Source organism: Ranitomeya variabilis, chromosome 6, assembly GCF_051348905.1.
Source record: "Ranitomeya variabilis isolate aRanVar5 chromosome 6, aRanVar5.hap1, whole genome shotgun sequence".
NCBI classification, from domain to species: Eukaryota; Metazoa; Chordata; class Amphibia; order Anura; family Dendrobatidae; genus Ranitomeya; species Ranitomeya variabilis.
The window spans coordinates 141017938-141042718 of NC_135237.1; the positions used below are offsets into that span (position 1 = coordinate 141017938).

The window sequence follows — 24781 nt, forward strand, 5'->3', positions numbered from 1 at the left end:
TCAAGCGCTACAAAGAAACTGGCTCATATGAGGACCACCCCAGGAAAGGAAGACCAAGAGTCACCTCTGCTTCTGAGGATGTCTATCCGAGACACAAGCCTCAGAAATCGCAGGTTAACAGCAGCTCAGATTAGAGACCAGGTTAATGCCACACAGAGTTCTAGCAGCAGACACATCTCTACAACAACTGTTAAAAGGAGACTTTGTGCAGCAGGCCTTCATGGTAAAATAGCTGCTAGGAAACAACTGATAAGGACAGGCAACAAGCAGAAGAGACTTGTTTGGGCTAAAGAACATAAGGAATGGACATTAGATCAGTGGAAATCTGTGCTTTGGTCTGATGAGTCCAAATTTGAGATCTTTGGTTCCAACCACCATGTCTTTGTGTGACGCAGAAAAGGTGAACGGATGAACTCTACATGCCTGGTTCCCACCATGAAGCATGGAGGAGGAGGCGTGATGGTGTGGGGGTGCTTTGCTGGTGACACTGTTGGGGATTTATTCAAAATTGAAGGCGTACTGAACCAGCATGGCTACCACAACATCTTGCAGCGGCATGCTATTCCATCCGGTTTGCGTTTAGTTGGACCATCATTTATTTTTCAACAGGACAATGACCCCAAACACACCTCCAGGCTGTGTAAGGGCTATTTGACCAAGAAGGAGAGTGATGGGGTGCTACGCCACATGACCTGGCCTCCACAGTCACCAGACCTGAACCCAATCGAGATGGTTTGGGTTGAGCTGGACCGCAGAGTGAAGGCAAAAGGGCCAACAAGTGCTAAGCATCTCTGGGAACTCCTTCAAGATTGTTGGAAGACCATTCCCGGTGACTACCTCTTGAAGCTCATCAAGAGAATACCGAGAGTGTGCAAAGCCGTCATCAAAGCAAAAGGTGGCTACTTTGAAGAACCTAGAATATAAGACATAATTTCAGTTGTTTCACACTTTTTTGTTAAGTATATAATTCCACATGTGTTAATTCATAGTTTTGATGCCTTCAGTGTGAATGTACAATTTTCATAGTCATGAAAATACAGAAAAATCTTTAAATGAATAGGTGTGTCCAAACTTTTAGTCTGTACTGTATATATGAGCATGAGTGCATTAGTTTTATTTGACCCCAGGAAACATGACATAGGGTAACCTGGGCAAATTTTACATCAAAACCTGATTTGACAAGAAAATAAATGTTTTTTTTTTTTTAAAGTACCTATTAATTATAATGCATTGAGATGCTCTCATACAGAGACACGTAATTGAAGTTCGTTGACCTTGTGCTAAATGAATGTGACTGGAAGCTCTGCATCCTATATTTCTAATTGCCTAAATATGCACACAGTAATATTACAACACAGGAATCATTTTTGTTATGGTACAGAATCCGGATAATGCACATAATAATGTCCCATTCCATAAATAGTAGACAGAATAATGTTACACTATAGGGATAATAAACATTGTAATGTCACAATACAGAGATAATAAACAGCGATAACAATGCACAGAGACAATAAACACATTGTCACAATACAAGAATGATGTCACAATACAGGAATAATAAACAGTAATTGCCCTGCACAGAGATAATAAACACATTGTCACAATACAAACCGTGATGTCACATTATAGGGATAATAAACAGTGAATATAATATTACAATAGAGGGATGCTAAACAGTGATAGCTCTGCACAGGGACAATGAATTGATGTAACATGGAAGTATAACAAACACAGTGATGTCATAATACAGAGGTAATAAAACAATGCTTCTCCACACAGGAGTAAGAATGAGAATAATAACCAAAGTAAAGTAACATTACAAAGATAATAGTCGTGGTGATGTCACAGCTAAATACCAGACATAGTGATGTCACAGCTAAATTCTAGGGGATGTGGTGATATCAAAGTTCAGCTATAATGGACATGGCCTCATAATATATAGAATATGCACATATGGGGAAATTTACTTCGCTAAATGCATCAGAATTTACTTTCTGATACTGTTATAAGTCGGTAACGTTTTGTGACTGCCAAGTTTAAATTTTCACTATTTAAAAGTTAGAAAGTATTTTTAAGTATGTCCTTCTAGTGATATCAAAAAGAGAATAGTGGAAAGTGATGTCACAGAATACAAACATTAAACAAAGTGATGTTATAACTAGAGATGGGCGAATATGTACGGAAAACTATCGTCAAACATAAATTCGGCACGAATATGGCACATTCGGATTCGTGATCGGAAACACGAGCATTTTTTCTGAAAAACTCAGTAAAAGTGCGGGAAAATAATTGCGTTGCCACTAAAGTATTTTAAAGTAGATAATAGATAAATAATAGATAGATAGAGTGATAAAAAGCCGGCAACTGCATACAGTAAAATCACAGCAAGACCCGACAGGATAGAATAGATGGATTACATACATTAAATACACATATAATAGATAGATATACAGATGTCTGTGACATATACAATTAGTACAGTGTGTGTGCAGCTTACTATACATGTATTTAACTATTAAAAGAGGATTTTTCTGAAAAAAGTGGTGTGGGCTGCCGCATAATTTTCTTAAACAGCAGAGGGAAAGCCGACAGCTGGGGACCAATGTTTATAGCCTGGTAAGGGGGTGATATCCATGGAGCTTCCCACGCTATTAATATCAGCTCACACCGGTATACTTGGCCTTTACTGGCTATTAAAATGGGGACCCTACAAAAATGACATAGGGTCCCCCTATAATTAATAATCAGCAAAGTCTAGGCAGACAGCTGTGGGCTGATATTAATAGCCTAGGAAAGGGCTATGGATACTGCCCCCCAGGCTAAAAACATCAGCTCTCAGCTACCACAGAAAAGGCGCATTTATAAGATGTGCCAATTCTGGCACTCAGCCTCGCTCTTCCCACTTGCCCTGATGCAGTGGAAAGTTGGGTAATAGTTGGGGGGGTTGATGTCACCTTGTATTGTCAGGTGACATCAAGCCCAGAGGATAGTAATAAAGGCGTCTATAAGATGCCCCCATTACTAACCCCATAGTCACATTGTAAGAAAACAGACACCCAGAATAAAGTCCTTTAACTGAAGGAATGACACAAATTTCTTTACTAAATCTTAATTAAAGCATACTTACTGCATCGCCCATTCCAGTGACACCATTGTCGTGTGCAAGAGAAGTAAAATAACAAACTAAAATATTCCTCACCAGTCGGCTGAAAAGATGATAATCCATTTGTCCCATGACGGGTCTAGCTCTGGTACATCAAGATGGCAGGCTGCATGGTTGCATGATGTGACCATACAGCCTGACATCCAGCAGAGACACTGAGCAGTATCTACTACCTCTGCTCAGTGTCTCGCGATGAACTGCTATAACCTGTCTGATGTCACTGCCAGCATCAGAAACTTCTCACGCTCGCAGTGCCATCATAAGGGTCCTAGAAGTTCACAGCCAATGAACTTACTTCACCTAACTTATTTCAGCGTGAGTGCCGTGGGAAAATTTCTAACGGTGCTCGCTCTGCTATCACTTATCTGTAACTGCATACGTAGCCTGATGGGAGGAGTAGTCTGTCATCAGCCGGTGCCTGCTGACTTGCAGTAAGCTTTTTACCTTGGATCACAGTATCTTTGCAGGGTCACGCCGACATCTGACAGCATGATCCCACAGCACTCTGACGGCAGTAACGATCTACCTGCGGTATTGTTACTGCCAATCAGAATCGCTGTGCCGGTGTTTCTATGTGGGAAACACCGGTATTTGTGCTGTGTATGGATTTGTTTTTGCCTCCCATTGACTTCAATGGCGTTCAGCTATATTCGGCGATTATTGCGAATTTGGCGATCGTGATCCGAACTGAATATTGAAATATTTGCTCATCTCTAGTTATAACCAGTGGATGTACACAGTTTTGTCTTTTCCTGCAGAAGAATTGTGCTGCAAATACTCAAGTGTTAGCAAGAAAAAACTGCATAAAATCTGCTCATTTTTTATTTACATGTTTTGGATTCATTGTTAGCGCATTTTTTTCCATTCATTCAAATGATGACCTATGCTTCAAAAAAACTTTGAAAGAATTGACATGCTGCAGATTTGAATAAACACTTATGGTTTAAATCCGCAAGACAAAAGTAAACAGTATGTTCATGGGATTTCAGATATCTCATTCACTTTGCTGGTACTGTAAGATGTTGCATTTTTTCCGTTGCAAGAATGCAGTGTGTGAACAAGCCCTATGGGACATAGGCAAGTCACAGGCAATGGATCATATAGCAACACAGCAATAATAATGATAGCATTATAAGCAAATATAATATACATAGTGATGTCACAGTACACAGATCATGAACACAGTACAGGGGCTATTACTACACAGTAGAAAATATACACAGTAGTATCACCTTCTGTGGTTGAGTGGCTATTGTGTTCCCAAACCAATGGGACCAGGTATATTTGCACCCTCCATATCCTCCATAGCTTGCTCTGTTCTTTCAATTATATTCTGTAAATTCTTACAGTAATTATATTTGACTTAACCCCTTCACGACCTATGAAGTTAAGGTATGTCATAGGTCGTGTCCCTGTATTTGTTGTGCGCTCCGGCGCTGAGTGCGCATCTTTCCCGGCACATGACAGCTAATTTGATCAGCTGTCATGTGTCCCTAACAGCCGTGTGTGAAATCGCGATCCACCCACGGCTGTGAATATGTTGAACGCAGCTGTGAGTCACTTCATCTCAGGGCACCTATGGGTTGGCATGACAGCAGGGTGTCTACGGAAGACCCCTGTACTTATCATTGCAGATTTCTTTGGCCGGCATTCATAGGAGACTATGATTTCTGCTAGACATAGCAGTGCTGATGCACAAGCAATCAGATTATCGCAGTTTTAAATCTCCTTAGGGGACTATTGAAAAAAGTAGAAGAAAAATGTTTTAAAAAAATATAAAAATTTTTTTTTAAATATAAAAGCACAAAAAGCCCCCCTTTTGCCCCCAGTCAAAATAAAACAATAAAAAAAATGAAAAATGCACATATGTGATATCGCTGCATTCAGAAATGTCAGATCAAAATATAAAATCATATTAATCCAATTGGTAAAAGGCATAACGAAAAAAACAAAATGACAAAATTACATTTTTTTGGTTGGCACAACATTGCAATAACGGACGATCAAAACATTGTATCTACCCGAAAATGGTATCAATAAAAATGTCAGCTCAGCCCACAAAAAATAAGCTCTAACTCAGCACGAGATCCCGATAAATGGAGATGCTCAGAAAATGGCGCCATTTTTTTTTTACACACAGACTTTGGATTTTTTTTCACCACTTAAATAAAAAAGAACCCAAACCCCAAAAACCATTGTGGAATTGCACTTTTTGTTTGCAATTTCACCACACTTGGAATTTTTTTCCTATTTTACAGTACACTGTAAAGTATAATCAATGGCGTCGTTTAAAAGTATAACTCGTTCCGCAAAAAGAACAAGCCCTCACATGACCATTTTGACTGAAAAATAAAAAAGTTATGGCTCTGGGAAGAAGAAGGGCACAAAATGCAAAAATGGAAAATCCCAAGGTCCTGAAGGAGTTAAAGAAAGCTGGTCAACAAACTATTATTCAAATATAGCAATTTCCACAAGTGTTGCCACTCACATTACACAGTCCTCTGACTGGCAAATATGTTTAATTATGAAATCCAAAGCACCAACGCTCTTTAAACTTGGCTTTTTCTGGATGAAGAACATACATGTGCAGATGTCATAAAGTATAAGCTGGATGTGCTAATTTTTAGCTTTATGGGTAAAGCAAAGTTAAGAAGCACTCCTGGTATCAAAGTTTTTATCTTAATATACTGCAATCATATTATATAGAACTGTCTACTTACAGTTGCTCATTTTGTCTTTCTACCCAGTAAATCCATCTGTTTTCTCTGCTTTAGGAAGAAACAGGAAGTCTCTTTTCCCTGCATGTATTATTCCTCTCTTCAACTACTGATCCAACTACTCCACCCCTCCCCACTGCCATTAATCTTTGTAGTGACTCATGAGTCATATAGGGAAAATTGACTTCCTGTTTCTACATAGAGCTTAGAAGGATTCAGCTAGTCAGTTTTTAATCATGTGATGCCATAGACTTAATGGAAAACAGAAAAATTAACTGGGTAGGAAGGAAAAATGAGCAATTGTAAGTACTCAGTGCTATACAGTTGAATGAAAAAGTGTTTGCCCCTTCTTGATTTCCTCTTCTTTTGCACGTTTCTCACACTTAAATGTTTCAGATCACCAAACAAATTTAAATATTAGACAAAGATAACACAAGTAAACACAAAATGCAGTTTTTAAATGAAGGTCTTTATTATTAAGGTAAAAAGAAATCCAGACCTACATGGCCCTGTGTGAAAAAGCGATTGCCTCTCCCCCCACTTAAAACATGAATTAACTGTGGTTTATTACATCTATGGGAAGCTAAGTTCAACTTCCCTAGCCATACACAGGCCTGATTACTGCCACACCTGTTCTCAATCAAGAAATTACTTAAATAGGACCTGCCTGACAAAGTGAAGTAGACCAAAAGTCCCTCAAAAGCTAGATATCATGCCACAATACAAGGAAATTGTGGAATAAATGAGAAACAAAGTAATTGAGATCTATCGGTCTGGAAAAGGTTATAAAGCAATTTCTCATGCTTTGAGATTCCAGTGAACCGCAGTGAGAGGCATTATCCACAAATGGCAAAAACATGGAACAGTGGTGAGCCTTCCCAGAAGTGGCCAGATGACCAAATTATCCCTAGAGCTCAGCAACAACTCATCCTAGTGATTACACTATACCCCACAACAACATCCAAAGAACTGCAGACCTAACTTGCCTCAGTTAAGGTCAGTGTTCATGAGTCCACCATAAGAAAGAGACTGGGCAAAAATGGCAGATTTTCAAGATGAATAATCTAAGCAGTAAGACATAAAGGCTTATCTCAGTTTTGCTGGAAAACAACTTAATGATCCCCAAGACTTTTAGGAGAATGCTCTGTGGACTGACGAGACAAAAGTTTAACTTTTTGGAAGGTGTATGTCCCATTACATCTGGTGTAGAAGTAACACAGCATTTCAGAAAGGTAACATCATACCAACAGTAAAATATGGTGGTGGTAGTGTTATGGTCTGGAGCTATTTTGCTGTTTCAGGACCCAGAAGACTTGCTGCGTTAAATGGAACCATGAATTCTGCTGTATACCAAAAAATCCTGAAGGAGAATGTCTGTCAATCTATTCATGACCTAAAGCAGAAGCATACTTGGGTTATGCAGCAGGTCAATGATCCAAAACACACCAGCAAGTCCACCTATGAATCGCTTAAGTAAACGAAAATTAAAACTTTGAAGTGGCATAGTCAAAGTCCTGAAGTTAATCCAATTGAGATGCTTTGGCATGGCCTTATAAAGTAGGTTCATGCTTGGAAACCCTCCAATGTGGCTGAATTACAAAAGTTCTACAAACATGAGTGGGACAAAAGTCCTCCATGGCATTGTAAAAGACTAATTGACAGTTATCGCAAACGCTTAATTGCAGTTGTTGCTGCTAAGGGTGGCCCAACCAGTTATTAGGTTTAGTAGGCCCTCTAAGTTTGGATTTCTTTTTCCCTTAAAAACCTTCAGTTAAAAACTGCACTGTGTGTTTACTTGTTATCTTTGTCTAGTACTTAAATTTGTTTGATGATCTGAAACATTTAAGTGTGAAAATCATGCAAAAAAAATAGGAAATCGGGAAGGGAGAAAACACTACTTCACACAACTGTACAATAATATATTCAACAACTGTATATTAAGAATATAAAAATTTTGATGGGAGTGCATCTTTAATCTTTCTTCAGTATATATCATTGGTGATCTATGCACAGAATAGGTCATCAGTCAAGGTGGATCCCCCACCCTTCATTCATTTGTGGCCTATTTGACAAATGGGCCATCCATTTTAAGTCTTAGAACCCCCCCCCCCTCCCAAAAAAAAAAAAAAATAAAATCTCAGAGGTTTGGAAAGTATAAATCAATTATTTTAATTAAAACCATTTTTATGCAGGATTCAGGATTATTCTATTGTTTTTTCCCCCATTTAAGGGAAGCATGATATATTACAAAGTGATACTTTGTATGTCATCCAACATGATAGTGCTGCATGAAACTGTGCATGATTAATATGTGAATGCATATGCATGATTTTATATTACACATGAAAGGAATTTATCATTAAGCTCCACCCCCCATTATATGGACATGCAGGTCTTTGAAATGTAATGCCATTGACATCTTTTATTTTCTATCTGTTGTTGTATTCATCCAGAATAATTAGCATTTAAATTAATATGCAAATGATGTGTTACTTGCCCAGGACTTGAAAGAGCACTTAATAAGCCTTTGCCTCAAGAGCTTATTTACCTAACAGAAACAGCCTCTTTAACTTGATTGACATCTCACAGTCTGTGTGATGACAGGCAAAGAAATCAGACAGTGAGCTATCAATCAGAATAAAGAGGCAGGAACTTGGCTGAGAAAGACCCTTAGAAGGAAGTGGCTCCTTAAATGCTCTGACATGCCCAGAGCACTTATGGACTTAATGCTAATTACTTGGAAATGCAGCAACAGATAATAGATATAAAAGTGTCGATGGATTTACATTTCATAAACCTTCCTGATCAAAGATGCCATTTGGGGTGGTTGATCTTACTGACAGATTCCCTTTAAGTTGGTAATGATGTCAATGAAGTACTTTCTCTTTATTTGGACAGGACAGTAGTTGCAAAATTAAATTTAAAATTCACACTTCCAGTCTCTTTCCCAGTAATAAAGAAGTCCCATCAGACACAAATCCAGCAATATAAGAGACCCCTGAAGGAAGTTGCCTTTGACTGTTCATTTCATGTACCGTATATTTCGGACTATAAGACACACTTTTTTCTCAAAAATTTTTTGGGGGAAAATGGGGTGCGTCTTATAGTCCGGATGTATTTACCAAGAGTGTGGTGGCAGCAAGAGTCAGGCGATTCTGCCTGCCTTGGGCTGGGAAAAGGGGGTGTTTGGTGGTCCACTGCTGTAGGGCTCACATTTTGTGAAAGCTCAGAGCCCCCGCACATCCATTGTGGTAATGAAGTGGCCTGCATCTTGGTGCCGAGATCTCATTCAGCGCATGCGCTGCCTCTGGCCATTTTTCCAGAGGCCACCACATTGCAGCAATAGATGTGCAGCAGTTTCAGGCTTTCACAAAATTTTGGCGGAGAAATTTTGGCGGAGTCCCCGCACAGACAAACCTGTCACACCTGCTGCACCAGCCTGGGATGAGAGTTAGACCATTGCCAGACCACCGAACATCTCCTGTGACCCCACTCCACCAGCGCTCCCGATCACCCGCACCCCAGTAAGCTGAATTCGGACTGTAAGATGGACCCCCATTTGGCGCTTTAATTTTTTTACCTATTTTCCTTCGGAAAATTTAGGGTGCATCTCATGGTCCAAAAATAAGGTATGTTATTAATGACTGGGCCAAGATTGCGTAATTAGAGTTGTTCCTTGTTGGTGTACATCCCATCTCTATGATGTACATATGCTCTAATTGGGCATAAAGAAAGGAAATGTCACTTTAGTATTGTTGTTTGCTCAGGTAGCGTGAAAATGCCTTGTTACTTAAAGGGGCATTCCAAGATCCTATCCCAATATGGAGTAGATGTAACAATAATAATATTAGCAAATACCTCCAATAAGAAATGTAGTGTTGTTTTTCTGTTTCGCCATGTCTCTTTCCTCATGTGCAGGCATTGCAGGACCTTAGGTATCCATGGTTACGACCACTAACAACTAGTTAGCAAAAGTTCACTTCATCAGTGGACGTAACCGTGGATACCTAAGTGAATGAATAAAAAAGGAAGATTTTTTCGTTTTTCGCTCCCCTTCTTCCCAGAGCCATAATTTTTTAATTTTTCCATCAATATGACCATGTGAGGGCTTACCTTTTGCGGGATGAGTTGTACTTTTGAACGACATCATTGGTTTTACCATAGTTTATGGTTAAACAGAGCTGTAAGGGGCACAATAAGGGACAAAAAGAAAACATTTAGAGAATTAAAGGAAGTAGGTAGTGATGAGGCATTAAATAAATACAGAAAATTAAATAAATTCTGTAAAAAGCAAATCAAGGCAGCAAAGATTGAGACAGAGAGACTCATTGCCAGAGAGAGTAAAAATAATCCCGAAATATTCTTTAACTACGTAAATAGTAAGAAACTAAAAAATGATAGTATTGGCCCCCTAAAAAATAGTCTGGGTGAAATAGTGGATGAGGATGAGGAAAAAGCCAATATGCTAAATGACTTTTTTTTATCAGTATTTACACAAGAAAATCCCATGGCAGCCAATATGATCAGTGATAACAAAAATTCCCCATTAAGTGTCACCTGCTTAACCCAGCAGGAAGTACGGCGGCATCTAAAAATCACTAAAATTGACAAATCTCCGTGCCCGGATGGGATACACCGCCGAGTACTGCAGGAATTAAGTACAGTCATTGGTAGACCGTTATTTTTAATCTTTAAAGAGTCCATAATAACAGGGTCTGTACCACAGGACTGGCGTATAGCAAATGTGGTGCCAATATTCAAAAAGGGGACAAAAACTGAACTTGGCAATTATAGGCCAGTAAGCTTAACCTCTACTGTGGGTAAAATCCCGGAGGGCATTCTAAGGAATGCTATGCTGCAGTATCTGAAGAGGAATAACCTCATGACCCAGTATCAGCATGGGTTTACTAGGGACCGTTCTTGTCAGACTAATCTGATCAATTTCTATGAAGAGGTAAGTTTCGGACTGGACCAAGGGAACGCAGTGGACGTAGTGTATATGGACTTTTCAAAAGCTTTTGATACGGTGCCACACAAAAGGTTGATACATAAAATGAGAATAATGGGGATAGGGAAAATATGTGTAAGTGGGTTAAGAGCTGGCTCAGGGATAGGAAACAAAGGGTGGTTATTAATGGAGCACACTCGGACTGGGTCACGGTTAGCAGTGGTGTACCACAGGGGTAAGTATTGGGCCCTCTTCTTTTTAACATATTTATTAATGACCTTGTAGGGGGCATACAGAGCAGAATTTCAATATTTGCAGATGACACTAAACTCTGCAGGGAAATCAATACAGGGGAGGGCAATTTTATATTACAGGTAGTGTTGAGCGATACCGTCCAATACTTGAAAGTATCGGTATCGGATAGTATCGGCCGATACCCGAAAAGTATCGGCCGATACCCGAAAAGTATCGGATATCGCCGATACCGATACCCGATACCAATACAAGTCAATGGGACACCAAGTATCGGAAGGTATCCTGATGGTTCCCAGGGTCTGAAGGAGAGGAAACTCTCCTTCAGGCCCTGGGATACATATTACTGTATAAAATAAAGAATTAAAATAAAAAATATTGATATACTCACCTCTCCGGAGGCCCCTGAACATCACCGCTGGTAACCGGCAGCCTTCTTTGCTTAAAATGAGCGCGTTTAGGGCCTTCCACGACGTCACGGCTTCTGATTGGTCGCGTGCCACTCATGTGACCGCCACGCGACCAATCACAAGCCGTGACGTCATTCTCAGGCCCTAAACTCCTCATTCTAGGAAGTTAGGACCTGAGAATGACGTCGCGGCTTGTGATTGGTCGCGTGGCGGTCACATGAGCGGCACACGACCAATCAGAAGCCGTGACGTCATGGAAGGCCCTAAACGCGCTCATTTTAAGCAAGGAAGGCTGCCGGTTACCAGCGGTGATGTTCAGGGGCCTCCGGAGAGGTGAGTATATCAATATTTTTTATTTTAATTCTTTATTTTATACAGTAATATGTATCCCAGGGCCTGAAGGAGAGTTTCCTCTCCTTCAGACCCTGGGAACCATCAGGATACCTTCCGATACTTGGTGTCCCATTGACTTGTATTGGTATCGGGTATCGGTATCGGCGATATCCGATACTTTTCGGGTATCGGCCGATACTTTTCGGGTATCGGCCGATACTATCCGATACCGATACTTTCAAGTATTGGACGGTATCGCTCAACACTACCTGGGGCCTCCAGGGGCCTCCGGAGAGGTGAGTATAGCAATATTTTTTATTTTAATTCTTTATTTTACACAGTAATATGGATCCGATACCGATTCCCGATACCACAAAAGTATCGGATCTCGGTATCGGAATTCCGATACCACAAGTATCGGCCGATACCCGATACTTGCGGTATCGGAATGCTCAACACTAATTACAGGATGATTTATGTAAACTAGAAGCTAGAGCTGACAAATGGCAAATGAGCTTTAATGGGGATAAATGTAAGGTCATGCACTTGGGTAGAAGTAATAAGATGTATAACTATGTGCTTAATTCTAAAACTCTGGGCAAAACCGTCAATGAAAAAGACCTGGGTGTATGGGTGGATGACAAACTCACATTTAGTGGCCAGTGTCAGGCAGCTGCTACATAGAACATAATTCTACCTCTATACAAGTCACTAGTTCGACCACACGTAGAATACTGTGTACAGTTCTGGTCTCTGGTGTATAACAAAGACATAGCTGAACTAGAGCGGGTGCAGAGAAGAGCGACCAAAGTTATTAGAGGACTGGGGGGTCTGCAATATCAAGATAGGCTATTACACTTGGGGCTATTTAGTTTGGAAAACCGAAGGCTAAGGGGTGGTCTTATGTTAATGTATAAATATGTGAGGGGACAGTACAAAGACCTTTCTGATGATCTTTTTAATCATAGACCTGAGACGGGGACAAGGGGGCATCCTCTACGTCTGGAGGAAAGAAGGTTTAAGCATAATAACAGATTCTTTACTGTAAGAGCAGTGAGACTATGGAACTCTCTGCCGTATGATGTTGTAATGAGTGATTCATTACTTAAATTCAAGAGGGGACTGGATGCCTTTCTTGAAAAGTATAATGTTACAGGATATATATATTAGATTCCTTGATAGGCGCGCGTTGATCCAGGGAACTAGTCTGATTGCCGTATGTGGAGTCGGGGAGGAATTTTTTCCCCCAATGTGGACCTTACTTTTTGCCACATGGGTTTTTTTTGCCTTCTTCTGGATCAACATATTAGGGCATGTTAGTTTAGGCTATGGGTTGAACTAGATGGACTTAAAGTCTTCCTTCAACCTTAATAACTATGTTACTATGTCATGTAATCGAAAACGGGAAAAAAATTCCAAGTGCTGTGAATTTGCAACAAAAATGCAATGTTTTTTGTTTGGCTTTTTTGCTAAGTTCACTAAATGCTAAAACTGACCTGCCATTATGATTCTCCAGGTCATTATGAGTTCATAGACACCAAATATCCAAACAAGTCTAGGTTCTTTTTTATCTAAGTGGTGAAAAAAAATTCCAAAGTTTGCAACAACAAAAAAATTGTGCCATTTTCCGATACCAATTGCGTCTCCATTTTTCGTGATCTGGGGTTGGGTGAAGGCTTATTTTTTGCGTGCCAAGCTGACATTTTTAATGATACCATTTTGGTGCAGATACGTTCTTTTAATCGCCCGCTATTGCAAACCAAAAAAGCATAATTCTGGCGTTTTGACTTTTTTATCGCTATGTCGTTTAGCGATAAGGTTAATATTTTTTTATTGATAGATTGAGCGATTCTGAACTCGGCGATACCAAATATATGCTGGCTTTGATTTTGTTATTGTTGTTTTATTTTGAATGGGGCGAAAGGGGCGTGATTTAAACTTTTATATATATATATATATTTTTTTTTTCTTCTTTTCATATTTTTAAAAACTTTTTTTTATTTTGGCATGCTTCAATAGCCTCCATGGGAGGCTAGAAGCTGCCACAACTTGATTGGCTTTACTACATAGAGGCGATGCTCAGATCGCCCCTATGTAGCAGAATTACTGCATTGCTATGAGCGCCGACCTCAGGGTGGCGCTCATAGCAATCCGGCATCAACAACTATCAAGGTCTCAAGGAGACCTTTGGTTGTTATGCCGATGCCCCGATCATCACAGTTGCGCACATTTCCGGGCAGATGGCCAGAAGTGCTTGTTAAATGCTGCTGTCAGAGTTTGACAGCGGCACATAACTAGTTAACAGGCGGCGCAGGCCGATCGCGATTCCACCCGTGCCTGTTCAAAACAGTTGACATGTCCTGGCTTTGATGTGGGCTCACCACCGGAACCCACATCAAAGCGGGGGTTCTGCCCTCAGACGTACTATTCCTTCCGAGAGCAGAAATGGGTTAAAGAGTCCGGAGCACAAAAAAAAACAGCAGTGCTGCAGGAAGATCAATCAATAGTAGAAAAGAGTGAATCCAGCTTCAGAAATCCCATATAAAATGTTGAAAACTTATTGAAATAATTTAAAAAAAGAATAGAATAACAGCATAATAGTCACAGCCCCTATCAGGGAAGGTACTTGGTAGACGCGTTTCAGACCCTCAGGTCTCAAATCATTTCAATCTCGGATTGCAATGATTAAAGACCTGACGGTCAGAAACGCATCTGCTTACTTGCAAATAAAACCCGTTTTCACACTTTGTGCTACTCTAAGTATGTATGATGGACAGGGTGGGTGGAAAGGTTAGAGAAAGGGCACTGTGATCTTGCGTTCCAAACACTAACTTGTGGACTAAAGTAAGCCAACCAGAAATATCAGAAATGGTATAAACTAGGCAGTCTAAAGACACTAAGGAAAAAAGAAGTGATCCAGCTTCCAGTCCAAATCCATAGGCATGTTAAAATTATACAGCTCTGACAAAAATTAAGAGACCACTACATCAAAACCCTGTCATGGGCAGCCCATTCTCCAGACCTGAACCCCATTGAAAACCTCTGGAATGTAATCAAGAGGATGATGGATAGTCACAAGCCATCAAACAAAGAAGAACTGCTTACATTTTTGCGCCAGAAGCAGTGTGAAACACTGCTGGAAAGCATGCCAAGACGCATGAAAGCTGTCATTAAAAATCATGATTATTCCACAAAATATTGATTTCTGAACTCCTCCTGAGTTAAAACACTAGTATTGTTGCTTCTGATTATGAACTTGTTTTCTTTGCATTATTTGAGGTCTGAAAGCACTCGGTTTTTTTTTTCAATTTTTACCATTTTCCTTTGTTGGAAAAAAATACAAAATTTATTGCTTGGAAATGTCATCAGAAGTTTATAGAATAAAAGAACAATTTACATTTTACTAAAAAATATACCTATAAAGAAAAAAATCAGACAAACTGAACATTTTGCAGTGGTCTCTTAATTTTTGCCAGAGATGTAAGTCTTTTATTTCATCAGCTTATAAATAGCAATGAAAGAGTCCACATGGGAAAATCAACCTTCAATATTGGAGAAGTAAGTAGGGGACATGGGGAAGTATGGTATTACCAGATGCTTTTCTAACACAACTGCGTTCTTAGACTTGGTTTGAAGTCTAAACATACGCCAGATTCATCAGCATGAGACACGTTGATAAATTTGGTGCATTGTTTAAAAGTTACATAGCTTTAGTAAATCAGACTCAGTGGGGTTTTATTCACTTTTTTATCATAATTTTAGGAGTCATAACTTTTTTTATTTTCCAATGTCCCAGCTCTGTGAAGGCTTTTTTTTGCAGGATAAGTAGTGTTTTTCAGTATTGCCTTTATTGATGCATTAAACATTTAATAACTCTTTCTGAGAGTAATGGGGAAAATAAAAAGCAGCAATTCCACCACTGATATTTTGTGTCATAGATTTTCTGCTCTTCACCATGTGGCATGAATAACATGTTAGCCTTTCGCTTTGTTCACACAGAGTGTTTCTTGGAGGGTTTTTTTCTACAGCCAAAACCTAGTGTCTTTTTTTGCTGCATTTTTGTGACGTTTTCACAGTGTTTTTTAGCTGCTGTTTTTTTGCCTGTGGATTACCTGTGTTTTATCTACAGTACAAGTTTAATAAATAAAATTTTACAAAAAACGCTGCAAAAAAAAATGAAAAAATACAGCTTAACCTGTTTTTGCAATTTCTCATTTAGTTCTATGGGTCAAAAAATTGCTGCAAAAATGCTGAAAGAATTGACATGAAGCAAATTTGAAAAATGCTGCAGCACTCAAATTCATTCAGGAAAAAACAAGTGTGTGCATGAGATTTCTGAAATCTCACAATATTTGCTGGTAAACCGCTGTGTAACAATGCTGCAAAAATGCTGCAAAAATGCTGCAAAAATTCTGCATGTGAACATAGCTTAACTTCAGGAATTGGTACAATAGTGGCAATAACGAGTAAACAAATTGTTATATATTGCTACTTTTGCACAATAAAAGGCAATTTGTTGGAGAAAAAAAATGTTGCTAAATTCCAAGAGATATAACGTGGACACACCCTAATTTTATTATGAGGGGTTGTTATGATTCTGCTGATATCATTTATGAATATTTTTTAACACTTAAATGTAAAATAAAACCACTTTATTTAGGAATTTATTAAGGCTATGTGCACACGTAGCAGAATTGCCGCGGAAATTTCCGCGGCAATTCTGCGCCTCCTGCCGCGGGTATATCGCATGCAGAATTTGCATGCATATACCCGCAGAAAACTAGCATTTTGCAAGCATAATTAGCTTGCAGAATGCTAGCGTTTCCCAAGCGATCTGTAGCATCGCTTGGAAAACTGTTTGACAGGTTGGTCACACTTGTCAAACATAGTGTTTGACAAGTGTGACCAACTTTTTACTATAGATGCAGCCTATGCAGCATCTATAGTAAAAGGTAGAATGTTAAAAATAATAAAAAAAATAAGAAAAAGGTTATACTCACCTCAGCGGCTTTCGTTCCTAATGCTGTGTGTTCAGGACCTTCCATTGACGTAGCGGTCACGTGACCCGCGGTCATGTGACCGTGACGTCATCGCAGGTCCTTCACACACACCACAGAAGCCGTTGAGAAGGTCGGGCCGCCAGAGGATGAGTATATCGCTATTTTTTATTTTAATTCTTTTTTTTTTAACACTTATATGGTGCCCAGTCCGTGGAGGAGAGTCTCCTCTCCTCCACCCTGGGTACCAACCGCACTTGATCTGCTTACTTCCCGCATGGTGTGCACAGCCCCGTGCGGGAAGTAAGCAGATCAATGCACTCCTATGTGTGCAGAATCGCCGCGATTCCGCAATTTTAATGAACATGCTGCGTTTTTTTCTGGATTGCGATTCCGCTCAGGAAAAAAATGCAGCATGTGCACAAAAAATGCGGATTGCATTCTGTTACATAGGATGCTTAATGTTAGCGTTTTTTTTGCAGTTTTATAGCGTTTTTATAGCAAAAAACCACGAAAAAAACGCAAAAAATCTGCTACGTGTGCACACAGCCTAAGTCCCAATGGGTAATCCTTTGATTGCTGATTTTCTCGGATAAGATAAGAAGGAGTTGAAGAAAAAATGTCTCCATCTTCTGCATTCTGTTAATCCGTGAAAATGTCATCACACTCGGATGACTGCGGTACAGTTTTTTTCCATGGACTCATGACTCATTGACTTGCATAACTTTCAATAATTGGAGGGAAATCGTGCATGCTGCGATTTAATTCCACAGCCAGATTCGGTCCGAGGGAAAAAAATCAGACATGTGCACGGCCCCATAGAACAACATTGGTCCTGATCGCACTCAGACCAAAAATACGGTCGTCTGCACAAGCTCTTAGCTAACATTGGTGTTCTGTTACTGCATTGGAGAAAGCTGATTGCTGGCATAAGGAGCCCCTTGTTTCTGTCTAACCACCTACATATTGACTGCAGAGTCTACGGGGTAAAGTGTGCTCAAATGTCTGTAATAACCATCCCATATACAGTAGGTAGCAAAGACAGAGCTCCTGTGCCTTTGTCACCCTATGGACATTATTGTATACCTATTTGCATTAAAACAATGGTAAATTTTACATTTTACATTTTTATCCATATGTGTGAAGGGATTAAAAAAATCCATAGGCATCAAACCAGATCATCTTGTCCTGAAATGTATCAAATATTACCATATGTCTGCAAATAATCATTTCTAGCGCTGGAGTCCTGGGTTCAAATCCCACCCAAATCCCAAGGACAACATCTGTAAGGAGTTTTTATGGTTTCCATATGTTTGCGTGGGTTTCCTCTGAGTAGTCCAGTTTCCTCCCACACTCCAAAGACATACTGATAGGGAAATTAGATTGTGAGCCCCATCAGAGACAATGATGATAATGTGTGCAAAAGTGTAAAGCGCTGCGGAATATGTTAGTGCTATATAAACATAAAGATTATTATTACTATTACTAACAGTTACAGAAAAACTGACTTTTTGCTAGATATTCCCTCTCCCCTAAATGATCTGCCCCAAGCTGAACCCTAAATGTATTTATGTAACAAAAGTGGTGGAACCACTGTGCCGTGGACTGAAGGGGCGTGACTAGGCGAACACCTGACTCTTCACTATAGCCCCTGATGGTGGGGTTAGACTTGACTCCAGATGGACGCCAGGTGCTACTCCAGGACAGACCTCGGACAAAAGGCAGCTGTAGTTTGAATAACCAGGAATGGGTAGACTTGGCTGGTATAGACAGGCACGGCAAGTACTGTCAGGAACAGCTGGTGTACAGACTGGCATGGCAAGTGCAGGCAGGTATGACTGGTATACAGACTGGCACAGCAGGTACAGGTAGGTACAACTAATAAACAGGCAGGCATGGCAAGAGCAGGCAGGTACAGCTGGTATACAGACTGGCATGGCAGGTGCAGGCAGAAACCTGGTAAACAGGCAGGCACAGCAGGTGCACGCAGGTATGGCTGTTATACAGACAGGTATGGCAAGAGCAGATAGGAACAGCTGGTATACAGGCAGGCACGACAAGTGCATACAGAAACACAGCATGTACAGGAAGACAGGTACAGGCAGGTACTGGCGGGTACAGGGGACCTGAGAACTATCAAACGTGCAACAAGGCAGAGTGAACACGTTGCTCAGGCTCCTCCCATCAGGAGGAGGTGCCTTAAATAAGAAGTGTCTCCCAGCCATTGGCTGGGGACACTTTAGGGTGGCATGTTGTCACGGGTTCCTTCTCCGGTATCACACAATCAACAGAGCAAGAGAATAGTGAACAATTCCAAGACCTTTATTTAGGCAAAACACGAAGGGTCCATATATACGATCCATCACACAAAGTATTAAATATTCCAGAACACGAATGCAGTTCAGTTACAGAATAAACGTCCAACAGTCCATATTCCCTTCTTTCTCTCTGATATGCTCTTCACATCCAGGTTCCACACAAGACTGATCTCTGTGTCTCACCTCCCTGATATTTACAAATCTCCCCCCTCATTCACAGGCCAGGAGGGGAAAGGTCTCAGGGGCTCATTGTTTCAACAAGCTAGGTCAACATGTCATTAGCATATTCGCAAACAACATTATTCACTGACCCTGTAGAGAGATAACAATACAGAACTGTGGGGAGAATATCAGATGGCAAATAACAACTCATCCTACAAGATACAGTAACACCATGATAATCAGTAAAATAGAAATATACACAAAATGATACCCACATAGCATATCACACCATCACACATGTGCTGTCCCTTTAAGAAGGAGAGAGCACGTACATGCCTTAAGAACAGTGCAGACCTCCTGCCAAGAGATGAGGGAAGCGTGCATGGATGCCAGCACTACAGTATCCCCTTTTACATTCACTTTTCTTCAAGCCAATGAGAAATCTCTCCAAGAGGAGAGGGGCATGGATGTTCTCCCTGGCCTCCCAAGACCTCTCCCCAGGACCGAACCCTTTACAAACCTCAAGAAAAAAGGTTTATTCTCTTACACGTTTTTGTGGCCAGAATATTCCCTACCTCGTAAACATATTCAGAACTGACTGAAGCAGGAGTGGTACCTGTGTCCTTGAAGAAAGGGCAGAAGATGACAGGCTTGAGGAGGGGCACATGAAATGAATTGGAAATCAGTAAAGAGGCCAGAAGTTTAAGTTTGTAAGCTACAGCATTAATCTTTTTGAGAACCTCGAAAGGACCAATGAAGCGATGACCCAACTTATATGAGGGTAGCTTGAGACAGACATAGCTTATCCCCAGAATGAAACAGACGTGGATCTTGTTTGCATGTCTCATCATTCGTTCAAAAGATTTCATTATGTGGTCTTGGTGTCCTCCCAGATTTTATAGAAGCCCTTGATGAGCATTTCAGAAGCAGCAATGTCGGTGGTAGTAAACACAGGGAATGGAATATTGGGATGTTGACTATACACAACAGAAAATGGACATTTTGCTGAGGATTCACTCACATGATTGTTATAAGAGAATTCAGCCGAGGCAGGAGACAGGCCAAATCAATGTGGTGCACATTGAAAAAATGCCGTAGGAAGTTGGTTAGGATCTGATTGACCCGCTCTACCTGGCCATTGGATTGTAGGTGATAGGCTGAAGAGAAGTCCAAAGTGATATTAAGAAGCTTTCAGGTAGCCCTCCAGAAGCGAGATGAAACTTGATGCCTTTTTCCGAGACTATATGGAGAGGTGACCCATGGAGGTGGAAGACATGTTGGATGAACTTCTTAGTAAGCACAGGAGCAGACAGGAGACCGGAAAGCGGTGTATGTAAAATGGGCCATCTTAGAGAAGCTATTCACAACTACCCAAATGACGGTACATCTGGCCAATACTGGAAGATCAATAATGAAGTCCATCGCAATGTGCTGCCAGGGAGCTGATAGCACAGGGAGAGGAAGTTAACGACTGTTCAAAAGCTGTTTTGGAGTGTTATTACAGGCACAGGAGAGACAGGCCGAAACTAAATCTGTAATATCTTTGAGCAGGGAAGGCCACCAATAATGCCATGAAATGATCTTTTTCTGTCCAGCATAACCAGCCAATTCAGATGAGTGACCCCACTGAAGGACCCAATTCCTGTCTGGTTCAGCGACAAAGGTCTTTCCGGATGGAATGAGGGACAGATCTGCCTGAGTGAGGCCGGAGTCACACTACAGCGAGATACGGCCGAGTCTCGCAGGTCAAAAACAAGCTCTGGCACCGGCACTCTGGAGCAGAGCATGCGGCTCCATGTATTGCTATGCGGCCGCACGCTCCACTCTGGAGTGCCGGTGCCAGAGCTTGGTTTTAACCTGCGAGACTCGGCCGTATCTCGCTGTGTGTGATCCCGGCCTGACAGTAACTATTTTGGCTCAATGATGAGTTGAGGCTCTTTTTCCTGGTGAGAAGACAGAAAGGATCTGGAAAATGCATGCACCTTGACTTTCTTGTCTGCCGGCCGGAAGTTAAGAATAAAATCAAAACAGGCGAAGAACAGATACCAGCTGACTTGACATGGATTTAGCCACTGTGCAGACTGCATATAGGCTAAATTCTTGTGATCTGTCTAAATATTTACAGAATGCATCACAACTTCAAGCAGAAAGCGCCATGCCTCCAGAGCCAGTTTAATCACCACTAGTTCTCGATCGCCTATCAAGTAGTTGTGTTCTGGAGCCAAGAAGACTTTGGAGAAGAAACTGCAGGTCACCATACAGCCATTAGGAGACTTCTGAGTGAGGACGGCTCTGGCCCCAGAGGAAGAAGCTTCCATCTCCAAAAATAATTGCTTATTGTTATCAGGACAGTGTAGCACTGGAGCGGAGAAGGCTTGTTTTAAGGAGAAAAGGGTGCTTTCAACCTCTGGAGTCCACACCCTAGGGTTATCTCCTTTGCAGGTCAGGGCAGAGATCGGGGTGGTCCAAGAGGTGAAATGCGGAATGAACTGATGCAAATCCAAGAAACTATTGGATATCTTTCAGCCCATTATGACGAGACCACTTTAGGACGGTGGACACCTTCACATGGGCCATCATCAGTCCACATTCAGAAATGATGTACCATAGGAATGGAAGAGAGGTGTGCTTGAAGATGCACTTTTCAAAGTTGGCATACAAATGGTTCTTCCTTAGTCTCTGCAGAACCTGACGGACATCCCTGCTGTGTTTGGGCAGATTGGGAGAGAACACAAATATGTCGTCCAGGTATACCACCACACACAAGTAGAGAAGGTCCCAGAAGACATGGCTCACCAGTTCTTGGAAGACTGCTGGGGTATTACAGAGCCCAAATGGCATTACATGATACTCATAATAACCATCCCGGGTGTAATATGCATTAATTAAATCTTGTACCTTGTCTCTTTAAGAAAGATGAGATGTAGAGAATTGTGGGTAGTTACAGAGAGGAGGGGGAGAAGTTACTTTCACTTTGTCATGCATGCAGAGACAAGCTTATGCAACGTGCTAAAGAGAAATAAAGATAATGAAGATTTACTAGTGTGGATTACTTACAAAGTGTGGACATTACAACTGGCGACGAGGATGGGATGAAAATCTTCTGCTGCAGTGAGTACTAATCCCTATTTTACTGATCCACACGGCTGCACCACTGAAAAACTTCATCATGGCTGAATACTTACACAGTTTCCCACAGTTTGATATGACTGATGTCACTAATCTCTCCCATAACTGGAGAAAATGGTTGAGCAGATTTGAGAACTTTCTAGAAGCCATAGATATAAAAGAGGAGAAAAGAAAGAAAGCATTACTTTTACATTGTGCAGGCACAGGAGTCTATGATATCTACTGCACATTACCTGCATCTGAGACAGATACATACAGCGATTGCAGCAAAGCTCTCACTGATTACTTCAATCCCAAACAAAACATCAGATATGAGAGATACAAATTCAGAATTGCTAAGCAGCTTCCCGAAGAATCAATAGACACCTATGTCACACGACTGAGGGAGCTAGCACATGGATGTGCATTCACAGATATAGATGATGAAATCCTAACTCAGGTAATCGTCACCTGCTCATCTAACAAAATAAGGCGCAAAGCTCTGCAGCAAGATCTCTCTTTACATGAATTACTCAAAATAGCCCGTGCTACGGAAATAGCAGATCATCAGGCTACTACAATGGAGAATGGGGAAAAGTCACAGGTACATAATCTCGTGCATAAAAATACACAAGACAAGCAAACCCCAAAACAGAAAAAATGCTATAGATGTGGACAGGAGTTCCCTCACCGCCTGGACAGATGTCCAGCTATAGGACAGACATGCAATAAGTGTGGAAAAGGGAACCATTTGGCAGCTGTCTGCAGATCAGCACAATACAAGCCTTCTCTGCCTATGACACGGCCTGCAGATGTAAAAATGGTAAATCAGGATACAGAAGAAGCATCTGGAGCAGAAAACTACGTGTTCACCACCTCTGCCACTGGCTCTGTACAGTCCCCCTGTATCACACTCCCAATCTGCGACACCAATATCACGTTTACAATAGATACGGGAGCGTCAGTGGACATCATAGACAGCACTACCTATGAGCAATTGAAGACAAAGCCAGTTTTGCAGCAAGTACATACTAAAATCTTCCCATATGGATCTAAAATACCTCTAACTACCAGAGGGCAGTTTGATGTTGAACTGAGCTATAAAGACAATAAGCAGAAAACTACCTTTCATGCGTTACAAGGATCAGGAGGCTGTCTTCTCAGCTATCACACTGCCTTGAAGCTAGGTCTCATCCAAATTATCCATACCATAACTGATCCTGCGGACATGGATATACAAACCATGGTGAATAATTTTCCCTCCCTATTTAGTGGCTTGGGGAAACTAAAAGACTCTCAAGTACATCTTCATGTGGACGATAGTGTTCGCCCAGTGGCCCAGTCACATAGGCGCATTCCATTTCACCTGAGAAGGAAAGTAGAAAAAGAACTCCAATTCCTCATGGACGAGGACGTTATCGAAACCGTTACTGGGCCCACTCCCTGGGTCTCACCACTGGTGGTAGTTCCTAAACCAAAGGCTCCTGACCAGGTGAGATTGTGTGTTGACATGCGCCTACCCAACACTGCCATTCAGAGAGAAAGACATATCTCACCCACAATTGATGACATCATTCATGTGTTAAATGGAGCGACCGTCTTTTCAAAACTCGATCTCAATAAGGGCTATCACCAGTTAGAGCTGAGTCCAGAATCCAGATATTTGACAACATTTTCCACACATGTGGGCCTCAGAAGATATAAAAGATCGACTTTTGGGGTCTGCTCTGCAGCGGAAATTTTTCAGGATGCAATAAGGGGCGTTATTCAGAACATTCCAAATGCCTTTAATTACAGTGATGACATACTGGTGTTTGGCAAAACTCAAGCTGAACACAATCGTGCTCTATATGCCGTCTTTGAATGCCTCCTCTCTGCTGGACTCACCTTAAACAAGGAAAAATGTGAATTTGATAAAAATTCATTAGAGTTTTACGGTCATATTTTTTCGGCAAAAGGGGTACAACCTGATCCCAAGAAAGTGGAATCCATTAAATCAGCCTCAATTCCACAAGATGCCAGTGAAGTACGCTCGTTTCTTGGAATGGCCAGTTATTGTGCTAGATACATTCCAAACTTCTCAACAATTAACAGTCCATTAAGGGAACTTACAAAACAGAGTTGTGTTTTTCAATGGTCTCCAGACTGTCAAAATGCATTTGAAACAATTAAAACTGAACTTTGCTCAACAACCACAATGGCCTATTTTGATCCAGCTCTCCAAACTGAGCTAATTGTGGACGCCAGTCCCGTGGGGCTGGGTGCCATCTTAGCACAATATAAAGATAACAATCAAAATCCTCAGATTATTTCTTATGCAAGTAAAAGCTTAACAAGCACGGAACGGAAATATTCACAACCTGAAAAAGA

The 24781-nt window shown here is 41.0% G+C and overlaps 1 protein-coding gene across 7 annotated transcripts in view; it reads left to right on the forward strand.

Annotated features, from left to right (window-relative positions):
* The window catches only part of MYRIP (myosin VIIA and Rab interacting protein), a 1107682-nt gene that overhangs the window by 983885 nt on the left and 99016 nt on the right, over positions 1–24781 (forward strand). The gene's annotated exons all lie outside the window — the stretch shown is intronic.